The sequence below is a fragment of the Haliaeetus albicilla genome, chromosome Z (assembly GCF_947461875.1).
Source record: "Haliaeetus albicilla chromosome Z, bHalAlb1.1, whole genome shotgun sequence".
Lineage (NCBI taxonomy): Eukaryota > Metazoa > Chordata > Aves > Accipitriformes > Accipitridae > Haliaeetus > Haliaeetus albicilla.
In genome coordinates, this window is record NC_091516.1 from 25,855,805 (window position 1) to 25,874,639 (window position 18,835).

The window sequence follows — 18,835 nt, forward strand, 5'->3', positions numbered from 1 at the left end:
GAGTTTCAGCTGGGTTACCACTTATCATGCCATAGATGAGAGCAGCAATGAAGACAGCAGCACACTACCTTTCAAGTTTGGCTATTTATGTTAATGTATTATATTTTTTGAGCAGAAAAATCTTGCCATCTCTACAGGGTGCAATTTATCTGTTTTCCCATTTCAAGGAATTTTGTAATACTCATGAACTTAAAATCAATCCAAATAAAATGAGACAGGTAGTTGAAGATTGCTTCACTGTTCAACCAACATCCTTGTTTCTAACATCTATTTGATAGGGCATAAGCATCAACAACTAGAATTTTAGGAGATGCTGCTACATCCCTGTACTCTCCAGAGAAACCAAGCCACTTAGATTGTATTTCAAAACACACTTTCCTAAACATGTATATTCAATCTGATTTTGTTTGAACATACTTATATCAAAGTAACCGCATATCCTGGGGAACAGGTCATCAGTCACCTTTAAAATGGTGATTTTAAGATTCATTTAGATTTAGATTCATTTAAGATTCACTTAGAACTTGGAATGAGCTTTAATAAAAATATTTACATGAATTTTGTTCCAGTCACAAAGAAGGAATGGTTACAGCAAGTTTATGGCACTGAAAAAATGTTTACATTCACAAAAAAGGAGTGAGAGGGGCATTGACATGATTAGAAGTGTTCTGGGACAATCAGGCCTAAACATAAAGAAAAAGTAGTTCTTGAGTTCCCTTTACAACAAAAAGCACTATGATACCATGTAGTAGCTAATTATAGGCTACCTAGAACAACAGTAGAACATTTACATTTCATCAAATGTAATTTCATTAAAAGAAAAGAAAGATGTCAAGTGTGAAGTTGTGAACTTTCCACAGGATTCTGTTATTTTTCACTCCATAATACATCGCTTTGTTGGTAAATGCATGTCTCAGTTTTGTTTCATTAGTTATTAAGAACACAGTAAAATAGTATCAGTTCAGTGTCTTCTAGTCTGACAAAATTCAGACCTCATGATTCTTTGTAAAAGTTACTTTTATTATATATTTACGTATACATAAATAAAACTAGCATTTATTCTCATATATACACTGCCCCTCTTCTCCCCCAATTTAAGGCATAAATAGTAAAAAGTCAATGTATTTCACATTTAACAAAGGAGCCAGGCTATAGAGATCTTTGTAAATGTCATCTCAAACAAGTATATTATGCAAATCCAAGAGACTAAGGAAAACACAAAGAAAAACACAAGACAGGAGAAGTAGGTCCATCATGCCAGAAGATCACTTTGCTACATAAAGAGCAGGCAGGTGACTTAGGGATGCAGCCTGCTACAGTGCAGAAGAGCCAGAAAAAAAAATCAAGGCTTAAACATAAGTGTTTGCCTGCACCTGGGATGCAGCTTGCCCACTTTGCTTCATAGCTAAGAACAACTGAAAAGAGAATGCTTATTGGTTTCATGCCTGCACAGCAAAGACCTATTAATGCTTCAACAATGTGACTTGAAAGAGTATTTTTCAATTCTAGTGTCTGAACTGCACAAGTATGTAAGAATTCTAACTTGTTAACAAGAAGCTCTCTTGAATTACAACTTCAAGGAGGGCCTATGCACCTTATAAAACATGTTCTAGATTTCCTTGTAGCAGTGGGACAAGTAGCAAGAGACAGAGTCACCCATGTGGATGACAGTACAGACACCTATAGCCTAAGCAACCTGTGAAGTTTCCACATTCAAAACTAGGAAATCATGCAAGATGTGTTCAAGTTCTTATAGGGTCAAAATTAAGACCTGGGTGGAGGGGGGAGAGGAAAACCTCCTTAATCATTCCTACCTTTTCAAAGAAAGTGTGGCTTGAAATTACCTCCTTGGCAGCCCTTTTTCCCCCTCCATAATGTAATTCAAGCCAGAAAAAACTATACCATAAGTATTCACAAACTTACTGTCATCACTTCCTTCTTACTAGAAACAAATTTGAATTTAAGAACATTGCTACTTAGAGCAGACTTTCAAAAACATAGGAAAAGAGCATATGCTTCTCATCTCTGTAAAAGCATGTATTTAAGCCATAGGTAGGCATAATAGCCTGAAAGGAAATACACAAAGTGTAAACTCTACGTGAGTCCAGAAGGCTCTTCTGAAGTAAGCTGAAGAATGTTTTTATACATGCATATACAATTTATATACATATATATTACATATACTATCTACATTATATATTACATATTATACAATTTTGTTATATTATGAAGATGTTATACATATGTATACAGTACATATATATACACACACAGATAAAGGGTTATAAAATACAAACAATTTGTTGCTAACATGCAGTGACAAATGCAAAATATCCTCAACAGAACATAACATCAGAACTGTGAAATGGAAAAGTAATTTGTTCCCATATAACACTCTTATGCTAAAAAAGATGGATTTTTACTGAAAAGTAGTATCTAAAATGTTAGGAAACTAACATTTTTTTACTACATAATGAAGATACATTCTTACATATGAGAAGATATGTTCTAACAATATCTGAAATACAATGAGTATCAGAGCAAATACATTATTATATTTATTAAAATCATTGCATAATATGAATTATGAATCAGTGAATAACAGGTTGCTTCTCCAATGCTATAGCTGATGTTGGAAGTCTCTGACTTTTCATAAAAATGAATTGGGTTTAACTTAGTCTTACACTGTATTCAAAATCATTTACAATTTTACTGTGTGGCACTGCAACTCAGTATTGGATCTGAGTAACTCCTGGCTTTCAAATCTCTGTATCTTTATCACAGCAACTAAACAGACAAATTACTTTGTGTTGCATGTGTTTAAGGCCTTGTTTAGCTGAACTTACTGTCGATTAATGGCATTCTTAGGCCGTATTGCTGAACAAAAGAAAAAATTCCTTGTCGATAGGAGGCACAAGAGCTCCAGTGCCAACCACTTTTCATGGACCAAGTCAAAATCAATCCAATTCTAGCTGAGCAGGAATGGGAATTTCTCTTCCCAGTGCAACTCAGATACCTGGGGATACAGTTTGCCCCTGTATACAGATTTTTAAAGAAGACCTTATTAATCATCTTTGGTGCTAACTCAGCGGAATGCAACACAGTGGAGATAAAATAATCTCACACATACCATTCCCAGGCTACCTAGAGCAATACTCCTTGCACATTGGCTTTTGCTTACTGTTATCACCCACCTTTGTTATCTGCTATCAGTGCAACAAAGTTAAAAGGGGAACAAATGGTATTCTTCTCCCTCTACATTTAATAGCCATTGCACGCATCTGAAATGATAGTTCACTGTCTGAGGGTTTAGTCCACTGAAATGTTTGCTTTCACTGCAGTGAGCAGAACCAAGGCTACAAGAACCAGCTGCAGCTTGCTGAACTACTCACTTCCACATACCAGCTAGCTTTAATTCTTCAATAAAATGCAAAGTTGCATCAGGTGTGCTCTATAAAATTTGAGTTTGTAACTTTACATTTAATTTTAATGGCAAAGACACAGTATCCAGCAAACCTCACAGAAGTTGTAAGAAAACCATCAAAGAATTTTATTTCTCCCTCATCCAAGTTTGCAACCGGCAACCCCTACCCTCCAGTATATTACTGACTTTGTAGATACATACTATATAGTATTTCCTGGAGTTTGCAAAGCCCTTTCTAAATATCATTTACAGTTGGTAGAATTGGTGTTTATACTGAATATTTCTGAGGTCCCACAGAGACTGACCCTCCATCTCCCTGTGTCAAGAGCTTGTTTCAATTAGCAGAAGTACCACCAAAACACCCAAGTGAAAAATAGCTCCCAACCTTTTCAGCCTCAGCTTTGCTGTCTCTAAATCTAACAGTCCCCACTGTTTCAAATGTATTCTGCATAAAAACACATGATAAACAATACTAAAAGAGCATGGCAAGCAAACATTGAAGTATTTAATGTGGTTGCTACTGCAACAAAGTTTTAACCCAAGCAGTTACTAAATTCCAGTCAGAGGTTCATCACTAACACCCCTTAGAGATTATTGCAAATGGGAAAATTTTTCTCTCATTTTTCACTATGCCTACTTACTTACCCTCTGAAACTACTTCAGAAAAACATGCATATTTCTAGCAGTTTTCATATAATTTGGGATGCTTTAGCACAATATCACAGTGTTGCAAACACTGAGAAGAATGTTTACATTACAACAAAGTTAAAATCCTGAAAGAAACTTACCATCCCTGTAATTAGACCTTAAGTTTCAAGTTAAATTGAAGATCTATGTAAAAATGAAGACATTGCTCAATAGCAGCCAACAAAAATATCCTAAAGCACCTTTTGTTTTTAACTCAACTTTTATGAGCCACACTTCTCATCATGCATTTTATCATCATTTGCAGGTATAGCACAGCAAAACTAAATTCTTCTACTAATGTCTTGCTGTGACCAAAAAAACCCCAAACCCAAGTAAACCACTTATAAATTACTTCCTACCACAGCCTGTTATTACACATCTAGCTTCAGCTGAAGGCATCTGAAATTGCCACTGGCATTTTAACCTCCAGTTTAACCATTCCAAACGGACAATGTACTCATGTGCTTTCATATTTGCTATAGCTAATGATGCTATCCTGATATTGCACATTAAATCAGGCATATACCAGACATTGAAAAGATAGATCAGGCTTGCATGGACAAATAAATTAGATTTAGGGAATTTCAGATCATATTTGTTAGCTGCATAAATTCAACTCAAAGTTCTATACTAACTGTGTGAACAACATATGAACAGACCAGATAATTTCAGGTTAAAATAATCTGAAAATTATGATTTTAGATTTAAGCTCTTCCTTGAGCCCCTCCCAGCCAAGAGGAAATCCCCTTGAGTTTTGCAAAGAGCTATGAAGTGCGTGACACTACTGTCCTCCACTGACTTCAAGGCTTCTCTGATCACAAAGTCAGCCTGGCACAGGGATGCAGTCAGAAATAGGTAAGATTCGGCTCAAGTAATCAGTGCAATAATGACATATATGGAAAAAGTTGAAGATATTTTATCATAATTGCTGTGGTGTGTATTTTCTGAAATAAACCACTCCAGTGTTTTGATAGCCTGCCTCAGGGTGAGGAAAAAAAAAAACCATCAGTCTACAGTATCTCCCTTTTGAAAGACAAATGTACAATCAAAGTTAGATTATGACCTAGCAATATATGTTATTATTTAAAATGACAAAGTTAAGCAACTTAGCTTCCAGGACACCATTAGTACAGATGCTTTTTTTTTATTACTACAATTCTCATCAAACACCTTAATTCAATAAAAATATGTTTGTTCATTAGCCTTTTTTTTTTTCAAACACAACTTTTAATTACTCAAACACAATCTGATGCAAGAAGAATGAAACATGCAAAGCTACACTTTGTTGTATAATATCACATCACGACCAAAGAGATTAGGCAGTCCCTCAAACACAGGTGACTTTCACAATTCCTTTATAAGTTAAACATAGATCCAAACCAGCCAAAGATTATGTACGTGTGTCCTAGTTTCAGCTGGGATAGAGTTAACTGTCTTCCTAGTAGCTGGTACAGTGCTATGTTTTGAGTTCAGTATGTGAAGAATGTTGATAACACTGATGTTTTCAGTTGTTGCTCAGCAGTGTTTAGACTAGAGTCAAGGATTTTTCAGCTTCTCATGCCCAGCCAGGGCACCTGACCCAAACTGGCCAACAGTGTATTCCATACCATGGGACGTCCCATCTAGTTTAGGAACTGGGAAGTGGGGGGCAGGGATTCGCTGCTCAGGGACTGGCTGGGTGTCGGTCGGCGGGTGGTGAGCAATTGCCCTGCGCATCATTTGTACATTTCAATCCTTTTATTACTACTGTTGTCATTTTATTAGTGTTATCATTATCATTATTAGTTTCTTTTTTTCTGTTCTATTAAACCGTTCTTATCTCAGCCCAGGAGTTTTACTTCTTTTCCTGATTTTCTCCCCCATCCCACTGGATGCGGGAGGGAGTGAGCGAGCGGCTGCGTGGTGCTTAGTTGCTGGCTGGGGTTAAACCATGACAGCGTGCATCAGTTCTTTATGGTAATACATTATGTGTACCTCAGATGCACATCTCCTCGCTATCAGTCATCTGCATCAACACTGCACTGATGTCTCCCCTCTGCCACCTGTGTCCAGGGGCACATCTGGCCATACCATTGTGCCACAAGGCTGATTTAGGGCACCAGCAAGGCTGCCATCGGGAAGACTCCTAGTAAGGGCCAGAGTGGTCTTTGCCCACATAAAAGAAATGTGGGCAAGTATGGAAAAGCTGTTACCAGATAGAAGCCCTGTTGCGTCAGGGCACACAGCTACCCCTAGCAGGGGCCTCCCCTGCTCACCCAAAGAATACGCAGACTCGGATCTCACCACTTCAGCTCCTACATTCGTCAGAGGGAGCGGCTGTGGATGAGAAGCCTGTGCAGCAAACTAACAAAGGGAACACAAACAGTGGCACCACAGGAAAGGGTCTTGATTAGGTTTCAACATTCTGTGGTCATAGATCGTCACCTCATACCGAACTTGGAACCTGGATTCAAGTGGTGAGATGCAAAGGGCAATTCTGAATTACAGGTAGTCTCTGCAGTGTGTATGCACAAACTGGGAGGAGTCAAGGCAAGTGCTAAAGGTAACTGCACTTAGTAATTGTGCAGATGTTCATGGCTGCTTACTAGTTAATGACTAGCATCCACATAAGGTCAAACAGCTGTTAAAAAATTACCATTCTTACATCACAGGTAAATAAATTCAAGCACCAAAAAATGAGGTAGGATACTCCTATGATGCACAACTGCTTTGGGCCTGCACCAAAGTCATAGTCTGATCACAAATGCACTTAAACTACAGTGATCTTTCTTGAGCAGGTTCAAAGATGAGTTCTGCAGTACACAACCACTGTAGGGATCCTTAAACAACTTTTCCTGTGGAGAAACTAAGATAAAGAGGGTACTGCTCTCTGACAGTCAGCTTGACATGTCAATCTTCATCTGTGTTTTCCACCCTGTAGAGTTCCTGTCACCTCTGTGACATAAAGCACATGAAGCAGAAAGAAGCTGGGTAGGTTCAGACATCGAAAAGACTTGTCAAAATAAACTCAGAGGTCAGTAACATACAAGACATGCGCTGCTTGGGCTTTGGTACAGTGGAGTTCAAATCCCAAAGAAATCCAAATAAATCTAGAAACTGGAGCCCCCAGAGACAGAGCAGACCATGGCTCTTTTTTTACTTTCTAAACAACGTTTCTAACTATTCATATAATAAGAAAATACTGTTAATGTACATTGCTGAAACACAGAGATAACAATTTCCTTCCTTGGTGTTGCAAGGTACATTCATCTTACAACACAATCAGCCTTCCCACAGCAAGCACAGTATCTTGTAAAATTAGTAGTGTTACAGACCCCACTTTATAACCAAGCCTACACAGAAAAGGAAAAAAGTGAGAGTACTAATTAGCAATGGAATAACTAGTTTAATGACTTACTGGAATGCTATGGGAAAGAGGAATTTAACTGATCAGTTCAGCTGCTATCAGAAGTCAATAATCCTGATTTGAGAACCAGTAACTCTGAAGAGTGGTTCCAAATCTGTTTCTTCTTTTACCCTGAAGCTTTGTATGCTCACTCTTGGCTAATTACAGCACAAGAGGCAGGCTTGTGCTCATATAATAATAATAACCTACTCTGCTGAGGTAAGGAGACATAAATGAGGGAAACACTGCCTTCATTGCAGGCTGTATAGGTTGTAGGTGACTCAATGTATTCATTTGCCACTCAAAACCTCTGGTTTTGCTACTCTGCTACAAACACCTAGTCAAATAACATAGACAGTCCTAGGTGGGGTCTGTCTGTCTGCCTTAACATTTCAGACTCCAACGTAATTGTATGCAAAGCACATGACAAAAGTCACACCTAGGTATATACCAACACACAACAGAAACTAGTATGTTCTCTAGCACAGTAGTAACCTAAAGAAAGAGAAGCAACCTTGTAAACCCTGAACAAAGGCATGCGACAGCTTTAAAAAATATCCAGTCTAGCTAGGCACTAGTATGTTTCTTGGCTATTTTGCATGAGAACACCACAGTACATTGAATCTGCTGTTAATTTTAGGCCCTTCTAATATCTCATACTGGAATTCCATTATATGCACACCAAGCAATAATATTCTATGTGTGTTTTTCTGCCTAGAAATCAGATGATAAACTCCCTCTTTGACAACGTCATCTCTGCTTTCTGCATATGCTAAGAATCACCATATTGACATGACTGAAGATTAAAGCAGTGCCAGCAGCACCACATCTCTTTATGGGATCACCACCACACATTTCAGCATAAGTCTAAGAATCAGAGAAAAAGTGATCATGAAAGACTATGATCCTTACTTATCCACATTACCAGTATTTTCAAACTATTTCTAGTGTAAAGACCAGCAAAGCCTCGAAGCAAAGTAAGGTTCCAATTTAGATTTCTATTGCCATTCAGAAGTACATAATAGGGTTCTTTCCATTTGCAATACTTTAGTGTCTTACTGTAGTGATCTGTGAATAGCTGGCAAAAGGTTTATAGCATAAACAAAAACCTGGTAACATGAAATGTACAAGTATCATTATTTAAGGAGATGACTTGTTACATCATCATGGTTGTGTTAAAAACAAAACCAGGAGCTGTGGACTCCCATGAAAAGGTTTTCTGTTTCCTAGCCAAAAACCTTTTCATAATCCTTCCTTTGTTTCTGTGTTGAACAAAGTGACTGAACTTGGTGGGAACTCTCTCTTCCCTCCCAGAACCTTCCACTAGCACTCTGAATGTGAAAGCTGTGTTTCCTCAAAGTGTGTGCAACCTAGAGGGGGAAATAAAGGACTAATGTACCAGTCCCTCAAAGGCTTCACTGTGTGCCTGCCTTCATGCACTGCAATATACCTTATACAATTATCCATACTGACTTCCACATCACTTAAAATCAAGCAAAACCACCAGTTTTGGCAGAACCTGGGTACTCAAGTTTGACTTAAGGGTGTGCTCCTCCATGCAAGGTAAGCCATATGTGCTGCCTTCTTTCCAGACTACTTATCCAGAGCTCTGAGGGGTCTTACACAAGACCACTCAGAGCCACAGAAATACCACTTTATTCCTCTGCAGCCTGGTGACCGGGAGCTGGGTAGGCTGGGTAAAAGGCAAGCTCCACACCACACAAATCGGGACCATCCCCTCTGCTCTCTCAACAGACACACATAAACCATATCACAAAGAAAAACGGAGGAGATCCTAACTGGTACCTGCAGGTATGGATCTGCTGATTATGCTTTGCACTATGAAGATTGTAAAGGTGCAGTAATCTTTACCTTGACTCATCAGCCAAAAGACTACACTGCGTGGCAACCTCTCTGTCAGCCAAGAAGGTAAATTTTCACCCCTCCAGCCTCAGATAAACCTCTCCTAATATGGTCAGCAGACACACTGGAGAAAAAAAGCTGAAAAGGGTTATTTATCACCTTAGCAATATTTTTTTAGAACTATGCATACAAAAATATTTATATATTCAAAAAAATAAGTACACAAGCCCTCTCAAATCTGTAAGACATTAGAACAAGAGAAGCACACACTAAAGACAAAGGTTTGTGATAAATCTGACACATTTCTTACTGGACCTCTGAATATCAAACTTGATACTGAAGTAACCTTAAATAATAAAGTGATCAAAAAACCTTAACTCAGATAGCACTACTGAAAATAAAGTTCAGTGTTCTTACCTGAGATGGTTTTAGTTCTTTTCTAGAAGTTAAAAAAAAGTCACTGCCCTACTGTTATCAATGATTCGCAGACAAGCAAACTGCATACCACTGCACACACACACCTTCCTACTGACGAGAAAGCACCAACAAACCATGTAGCACTAACTGCCACACAGTAAACCTGGGGATGGTCTCATACAGACACTGCATTACTCTTAGGCAAAAAGCCTTAACTCATGACACATTAAACCCAAGACTTTAATTAGGTACAAAGGGAAAGAACATCTGCAGAACTTTCAAGGCAGAAAGTTATCTTAGCAGTATCCAGGGAATCCCAGAATCTTTCCATTTAGTTTAATCATCCTCTGAAGATTTTCATCTATAGCTGTAACAGGAAGCACATGAATTTCTAACCTCCTTTTTAATAATCCTACAACTTTACAGCCTGGGTTAGGGAAGGTACATAACCATGAAGACTGCTATCTTGACCCAAAAGAAACATTTCTTCTAATTGGAGACAGGCAGCAGTGGTGGTTGCAATGGATTTTTACATTATCCAGACAAAAACTTGGCTGCTCCCCATTTCTCTGGATCTTGAGTACTTAAGATGGTTTACCAACAACTGAGTTTGCTGGGGAAAAAAAGGCAAACAAAGAAAACACATTTCCCAAATTTTGTAAGCCATCAGATTACAAACTGTCCTCCAAATCACTCAGAGACCAGCAGAAACCTTTAGTAAAGTAAAAAAAAAAAAAAAAAACACGATCATTTGACACACAGCCTGTGACCCTACTGTTGCCTCAAAAATCATCAGTAATGAGCAAACCACAGTTTGAGAAATGCTATCTCATGCAGTTAATCCTCTTCACGAACTGAAAAAAAATCAACCTTAGATTTGGGGAAGAAATAACAGTTTGTAACGAATCCAAGACAAAATGCTTATTGGCTCTCATGGTCTTCTGGCAAATGGCAGGAGACTTCACAAGAGTTTACATAACTAAATGGGACTGCCACTTCAGCACCGGGAAATCTTTCTACATACGACAGTCTGCAAAAGCGGCAAACTAACACAGGACAGAGGCCAGCACAGGCTACAAGCCCCAGTACAGACCTGGAGCTCCCATCAGCTTGCCACCCTTGGTACCTCCCTGCTCCCCCAGATGCTACTGCTAGGACTAGCTATCCTGAGACCCGGAGAGTGACAGGCACACCCCTGCTCCAATTAAGCTATCATTTAGCTGCATGGATGTATCCTCTGGCTGACTTGCACTGATACCCAGTCCAAGAACTTCTTGTGGAAACAAACTCAACAGGAGAAAAAAGCAAATTACTTTCCCAGCTAGAGAGGGATGGGAAGATCTGGGTACAAAAAAGCTCAAGGAGAATCCGGCCCGTTCACTCCCTTTGCAGACACAGGTCTGACCATGGGCTCTGCTACGCTATGACTTGCGGCAACAAGACAAAAAGCCCTGATGGGCACAGAAAGTGAGATTTAGACTACGATGCAGACTGGGGACACGGTGGGGGCAACAGCTGTTGCAACCAAGCAACAGGTTTCTCTCTCTTGACTAGATCACAGGAATGCCAACAGCAATCTTACAAACTTTTCTCAAGAGCAAAAGAAGTGAACAAGTCTCACTCTACTAATTTCAATTCTCTTCTGCCTCTCCACTGCTGTTTACACACCTGCACAGCAGAGCTGCACAAACGGTCATACCAGCAAACAGCACCAGTTAAAGACTCAGTTGAAAAATAGCTGTTCTCCACACCAATTTCTTTTGTTCTTACAACGTTCTTTTTAACTCAGATCAATTCAGTGATCTGATATTATCACAAAGCCTCACCAACAGTTGTGCAACCACAGTCAAAAAAGTGGCAAACTGCCATACCAATTGTAGTATTTTTAAGTCAGCTTTGGTGCTGAAGGCAACATCCCATTAAACTGCACTTCTTATCAAGCTATAAACTTAAATGCTAGCAGTTTCCTTCAGTGGAAACAGCACAGCGCTGTTTCTGGAGTTGTGAACAAGATTTAATAAATGCATTTGTAAATTACAGCAATATTTCTACTATTGAATGATATTCAATTTTTTAAGTATTTGTGTAATCAAACCATCTTTGTATTTGTGTCCACTATAACTAATATAATTCTGATCACAAACTAGCAGCTCTAGTCAAAGGACACCAAGACAGGCTTTCCAATTTATATCTTCACATGCCAAAAACCTGCCAACTCAGGAAGTTTGTACAGACGAAATGAACCAAGTGGAACCCAGTTCCAGACTCCTGGTACTTTTTTCATAGGATGAGTTTTATGATTCACAGTGAATTGGTCTCTACTAAGAGAGGATAAAAATCCTCTTATTAACACTGGGCTGTGACCTGCAGACATGCACTTCTTTTACACTGCTTTGGATGAATCTTTCAGCCTCTGTGTCTCAGCTCCAGGATGTGTAATACTGGCATTCCCTGGCCTCAAAGAGACATTTTAAAAGGTGTATCACTATCCACAGAATTTGAAACACTGCAGTAACAAGGATCACATAAAAAACAAAGCGGGGCTGGGTGGGTGGCATGTAGTCATACAAGACATGAATCTCAAGCTAAAAGAGCTATCAATAAAAATGAGCACAGTTAATAAAATGGCCATCATCCAGCACCTGCTTTACTAAGATGGAAGCATCTTATGGCTGTGCACATACACTGCACCACACAAAATTTTACAAGTAATTTACTTGACTATGATGCAGACCATAGCTGTGACACACTGAAGAAACTAATGCGAGCTTACTATTACTTTTAGTTTTTAAAAATCTCCTATTTCAAAATACAAAACACAAGCACATCTGGACAATGGTGAAAATACACAAGGCACTTGCAACACCTACGGCTTCTCCCCACTTTTCTGATCACACTAAAACAGCTAGTTTTGCAGCAAGGAGGAAATAATAGTAAAATGGTAGAGCTTGTACCTTACCACAGGTTGATACGGTTTTCTAGTTCACAACTGAAGAATGAAGAGGGAAGGTAAAAGATGGGATTTCCAGCTCACTCAGGGAGGACTTGAAGTTTCTTCCTCACACAGAAGGAGAAAAAGCTCTTTCTGGACTGTACAAACATGAAGAATGAGACAAGATGCATGACCTCGTAACCACAGCAGGAATCTGCAATGACAAATCAGACACTTCATCTATTTAGGGAAAATAAAATTCAGAGTATCAGTGGTGTGGGCCCACAACAAGCAGGTACAGTACAAAACGGATTCAAACACAAATTACATCTAGAAGGTGAAGAATGGTCCAAGCTGTAACTAACATTGGATGGCAGGGAAGGCATGAGGACCCTCCTCCCTCCCAATCCACTGTCAGTAAGACTTCATTTAGAAAAGCATTTCACTGCATTTAACTTGTGCAGAGTTAGCTATTCAGTTCTAAGCAATATGGGGTTTTGAACATTACAACATACACCAAACTGCTCATCTCTATGCTTCTAAGTGCACATTTTATTTTGTCTGATTAGTGAAGTTTGCTTTTTAGGTTCCACAGTATATAAGTTTCAACTATACCACCATATAATTACAAGCAGTAACCAAAATAACCACACTGCAACACCACCAAGTACACATTCTGCAATCCTGTAAGAAAAACACTGAGGCAGGCTATAGCAATTGTTAGCACACCACCATATCCTGCAGGGTGCTGAAAACAGCACAGAAGCTGTGCCAGCTCTTATCTCCCCTTAAAACCAAATGGGAGCTGGAGGCAGGAGGAAAGGCAGCGCCTTACAAACAGCTGCCCAGGTCCTAAGGAAAGGCTGTTGCCAGCTTCTATCCTAAAGTAGCCAAGAACGCCAACACACATGAAGTGCCTTGGTTACACAGACCATAAACACACAGAGGAGACATTGTACACATGGAGCTGCAAGAATCAGTAAGCACGTTTTCAACACTATATGGACCACATTATGCAAGCCACAGAGAAAGTATTTTTTATAGTTTCCAGCCCATTCTGTTCGTGTCAAAAGTAAAAAAAAAAAATCCCTTTGCTACCTCCAGGCTAGATAAGAAACAAAACTAAAAAAAATTAAAAAAAAAAAAAAAAAATCAACACCATTCCACAAACACACGCAATTACAACAAACCATGTAAGTATATGCTTATTTTTAGGCACGTGTTTCAATTCTCCCGCTATCAAGAAGACCTAAATATGTAACTAAAGATTATAAACAGCCCTAAACTAGCACCAACTGAACTCAGTGAAAGAAACCTCCTGCTGTTTTTAACGCTTTAAGGATCAATTCCTAAACTTAGAATGTGATTTTCCACTCACTGTTTTATCTAACTGGGGGAGTGGAAGAATCCAGGAAACAGATGAAATACAGTAAAATAAAAGGAGTGAAGAGGAACATTTTTACAATCATGTTTTATTTTTCCCTCAATATATTAATTACCAGAAACTGACCTCTAAAAACAAAACATTTAAATATTTGTGTTCAATTTTGGTTTTTGTGAATCAGTTTTGAGATGGCTACAAGGCAAAAAAGTACATTAAGGATGGGAGAAAGCATCTGGGTGGAGGAAGAGATGTGAGAAAATTAAGAATTATTTATGTTTTTTAGGTTCTGGAACAGTCAGAGTAACAACTACATTAGGCATTCATCAGACTATGTATTCTCTGCTTTGAAGATGAAAGAATTTTGAGAGACCATTTAATGAACTTTATTAAAAAGCATCTCTACCATAATAAACCATGGGATAAACATCCTATAAATTTATGTTGAGACATAAAAAACCCAGTGGGTGCTACAATATACATTCACTAATTCCCAAACTGCCAATGCTCCTTATGTTAGGTGCATTTTAAGAAGAATTTCTGTGCTTTTAATTTTGATCTGAGCCCTCCTCCACCTTACATTACCCAAATATTAGCTCAAAACATTTACATAAATACGTAACTCTCTGACAAAATAGAAGAAACAAAACCACTGTTTCTTCACCTGAAGCAATATCCTTTTAGAAGCAACGTGAAACAAGTATATTTACATTTCTTTTGGGAGAGCTAACATAACATCCGCACAAAGTTCTCCTAAAGCAACAGCACATACCATAGCTCCGTTGTGAAGAAGCAGCATTAAAAAGAAAAGGGGCGGGGGGGAGAAGAGAAAACCCACCACAACCTGTGATACCTAAGCAGCGTATTGGAAACATTGCTACTTTAGGAAAGCCACTTTATGGTACTAAGAGGCAAGTAGTTTACTACTCAAAAGAGTTGCCCGCTGCCGGAGGCTGTTCAGCAAAAGCAGCCTCTTGGACAGAAAGGTCTCGGTGCAGCCCTGCTCTCTCTCGGGGGCCGCGGCGGCGGCGACAGCAGCAGTCAGCAGTCGCCCGGCGGAGCCCGGCCGGGCCACGGCGATGGGCTTAATCCTGGAAGAGCCAGCGCCTAAGGCATGCGGGAACCTACCCCTCACAACTCCCTCGCAAGCTGTTGGGTTTTGGTTTTGTTGGGGTTCTGGGGATCTGCTTTTGGTTTTTTTTTGTTTTGTTTTTTTTTTTTTCTCCTTAAGAAGCTACAGTCCCACAATTAAAAGACTTAAAAGTCCGTGGAAGTTCACAGAAAAAAATCCGCCCCAAACAAACCAACAAACACAAAAGGACAAGAAATAAGAGGCGTTTTCTGCCAGTCCTTCAGGCTGCAGCCGGCACGGCCTCGGGTGCAGGCGGGGCTCCCCAGCGGGGACAGGGACCAGCCGCGCCCGGCCCGGCTCAGCACCTGCCCGAGCCCAGCTCGGGGCGCCCGCCGGCCCCCCAGCGCTCAGCCCTCAGCCCCCGCGCCGCCCGGCTTCCCACACACACCTGCTCCCTGGGACGGCCGTTGCGGGGGGGGGGGGGGGGTTGTGTGTGGAATTAAACAGCCCTAAAAATAAAATCAGACAAGCGCCGAAGCCCCCACGCCCCGCGGCGAGACCGCCCGCCCCACAGCGGGCGAAAAACAAGGCAAGAAACGACACAAGCACTGCACGTACGGCTGCACCCGCCTCACCCGCCGCCAGCCTGTGACGGCCTCCAGCGAGGCGCCCCCCGCCCGCCGGGAGGCCTCGCCTCGCCTCGCCTCCCCTCCCCTCCCCGCTCCGGCGCCCCGCCGAGCCCCCCGAGGCCGGAGTGGGGACCGTGCTGCCACCCCCGCCGCCCCCGACCCGCCCGGACGGCAGCGCCGCAGCTCCCTCACCTCCAGCGCCGGTGTGTGGCTGCGTGAGGCGGGCCGAGGCGGTGCGGCGCGGCGGGCCGCGGTCCAGGCCCCGCCTGCGGGCCGCCTCCTCCCGCCAGTCCCGAGGGCCGAGGCGGCCGGGGCCGCCCTGTGTGCGCTCTGCGCGTCCTCCCCAGCCGGCCCGCGGGCCGGCGTCCCCGTGGCCCCGGCTGCCTCTCCTCGTCCTTTGCCGCCTCTTGCCCTGTGCTTGCGAGCGCTCTGGGGAGTCCGTGGGGGCCCAGGGCGGCTGAGCGGCTGGTGGTTGGGGGTCCGGGGTCCCCAGGAGACATAGCTGCGAGGGGTGGTGAAGGGCTGCGTGCTGCTTTGATGTGCGGGGCCGTGGTGGCCCACTGAAGTGTGACAGCACCTGGTGGACCGTTTTTGGCAGGAGGGATTCTGCCTCCGCGGCCAGCTGGCCGTTCTGGGCCAAGCCCGCCAGCCTGGAACGAAGGGTGACCATCCGGCATGTGCTCGCTTCCTTACCTCTCGTTTCATTTCTCCAGGATTGCGCTTACTCGTCGCATGTGAGCTCCCAGTGCTGCTTCTCACATAAAACTGCTTTTGGGCTGGCCGCCCGGATGCGCGTACGCCCTAAGCAGAACAACACAAGAACTGTCACTGCAGCATCTGCCTGGGCACCCCCATCTACGCTGAGAAGGCCGAAAATCCAAGTTGTTAATTCTCCCGTCACGTACTTTCCGTGTTTAAGTTTTGCAGGCCTCAGGGAGATATTGAGGAGGAGGGCAGTGAGGAAGGCTATAAATCGTTGCAGATGAGTGAAGGGAACTTCCCAGAAGGGAAGCTGGGAGAATGAATATGCAAAGATTTCCTGCTGAAGAAAATGGAGGGTTGGTAGGACCTCATCTGCAACACTGCTGCATTCAAGGGAACATCTCTTCTACAGGGGCCTGAGCTCTTCTCAGGGAGCAGAGTGCTGGGGCTGTACCCCTGCCACGCAACCTAAGGCTGCACGGGTGGCTGTCTCTGCTCGCGAATGGTTACAAACCCTTAGCGTCTGCTCAGGACCTTTTTATTCCTGGTAGAATAGACTACTCCCAAGCTACACGAGATGAGTCCGTAATAGCTGTGCATTTATAGCTGTAATTACTGATGTCGGATACGCTGACTCATGCAAGTTGAATTCCAAGTGCAGAAGGAACTATTGTATGTGTGCGCGTGTGAAAGAAATCACACAGCATTTCAACGTGCTACTTCCATTTTGTTCCGTTTTGATCAAGGTCGTTACTTCACTGCGGTTTTTATCTGCAATGGTATTTATAACAAACGGTAGCAGAGCAACTACATCACATGTTTACTCAAATCAATGTGCAATAGTCACACCACTTAAATGATGATGGCCTCCTTAGGTCAGAGCTGCAAGAGAGATCTCTGGTAAACTAGCTTCTGATCTCATCCCCTGATGCTTCAGTTCTGCTTTTCACACCAGTAGAAGTACAGTGGCTCATATACACTGCAGTCAGATGTACCATCTGGCTCAGCTCTGAACCTTTAGAGTGGATGACACTTTCTTAATGTATTCAAAATCTGCAGCATTAACTAGCTTGTGGTGATACAAGTATTGGAAGATGACAGAGAATAATATAATACCATCAGGGCTTCTCAAAATTTCCTTTCAGATATTTAAGGTGGACTGCTTCACGTTACATTTCACCTCAACCAGCAAGACTGAACTGTTTTACAGAACTCTTGCAAAGGAAGTTTTAAGAACTGCAGATAGCAGTGACACTGGTTATACGCAGCGAACAGGCAACACCAAGTCCCAGGCCCAAGAAGAAGAGCAGACAGAACCCCTGATTCCTCTTCCTGCAAAAAAGCATCCTAAAGTAGGAGAGAGTTTCTTCCTTCTTTCTTCTTTGTGCTGAACCAAACAGGTACCTGAATGTGTTTTTTTGACTCACTGCCATTGGGGGAATTTAAAACTGAGAGAGAGGTTCTGATTGCTTAAAGAATCACCTCCAATTGTATCAGCAACAGAAAAATTATTTAATAGAAATTTGTATAAAAAATGTGACTTCACAGAATTCGTTGGCAAGGTTCACTCTATTACTTAGTACATGGATAAAATGACCCTCCCGTTGAGTCACGAGGTTCAGAGAAGACCCCCTTGCTTTCTAAACTCCTGTCGGAGTCTAGGTGCGGCTGGATTGACTCCTAGTCCCAGACCTGGTCAACGGTTTATATCTAGAGGAATTACGAGTGCAATAGCAGCCTAAAATTCATTCACAGTTGAATAACAATCACAACAGGAATTTAAGTACAAATTTGAAAGTAATAACTTATATCTTATAATGTACTTGCTATAACTTACTTAATATCTTATAATATACTTGCTATAACTTACTGATAACTTATAATGTACCTACCATAACTTACTTGCTATAGACAATTCAGGTTAGTACACATGCATGCATAAAGACACTAAGAGAAACACATATAAGAGAGTAAAAGAGAGAGAAAAGGAGGTATACCTGTTAAAAATTCACCTCGAGGTCAGTGAAAATATTCACGTCAAATGCTTTGGCATTTGTCTCAACAGGCGAAGGCTTGAGCCTCAAGGAGCGAAGAGAATCAGCACAGGTCATGTCGGCTTTCGGCAACAGACCTCCAATTTTCACAAACAGGAAAGATTGTGAGCTCTGAGAGGCGTTCCACTTAGAGGGAGATGCTAGTTGGAGCCCACTGTGGTCCAGGAGAGCTCAAAGAGCCTCACTTAGCGCTGCTGTTTGTAGGTTCAGGAGATGATTGGCTTTCATCATTAACAAATTTCTAGAATCCCAGCTGCACTGGAAAATTCTGAGACTGTTTAAGAATAAC

At 41.6% G+C, this 18,835-nt stretch overlaps 1 protein-coding gene across 7 annotated transcripts in view; it reads right to left on the reverse strand.

The window, feature by feature from the left end:
- PIP5K1B (phosphatidylinositol-4-phosphate 5-kinase type 1 beta) overlaps window positions 1–16,060 on the reverse strand; it is a 124,068-nt gene extending 108,008 nt beyond the window's left edge. The window contains exons 1-2 of one of the 7 annotated variants that reach the window (XM_069776560.1): window positions 15,983–16,060; window positions 12,731–12,922 (exon numbers count right to left, since the gene is read on the reverse strand). The gene's annotated coding sequence lies outside the window, so the exon portion shown is untranslated. Of the gene's footprint in view, window positions 1–12,730; window positions 12,923–14,861; window positions 14,886–15,796; window positions 15,816–15,982 lie in introns of those variants that run through there. The other 6 variants (XM_069776558.1, XM_069776553.1, XM_069776555.1 and 3 more) reach the window with 6 other exon arrangements.
- Between the last annotated feature and the right edge of the window lie 2,775 nt (window positions 16,061–18,835).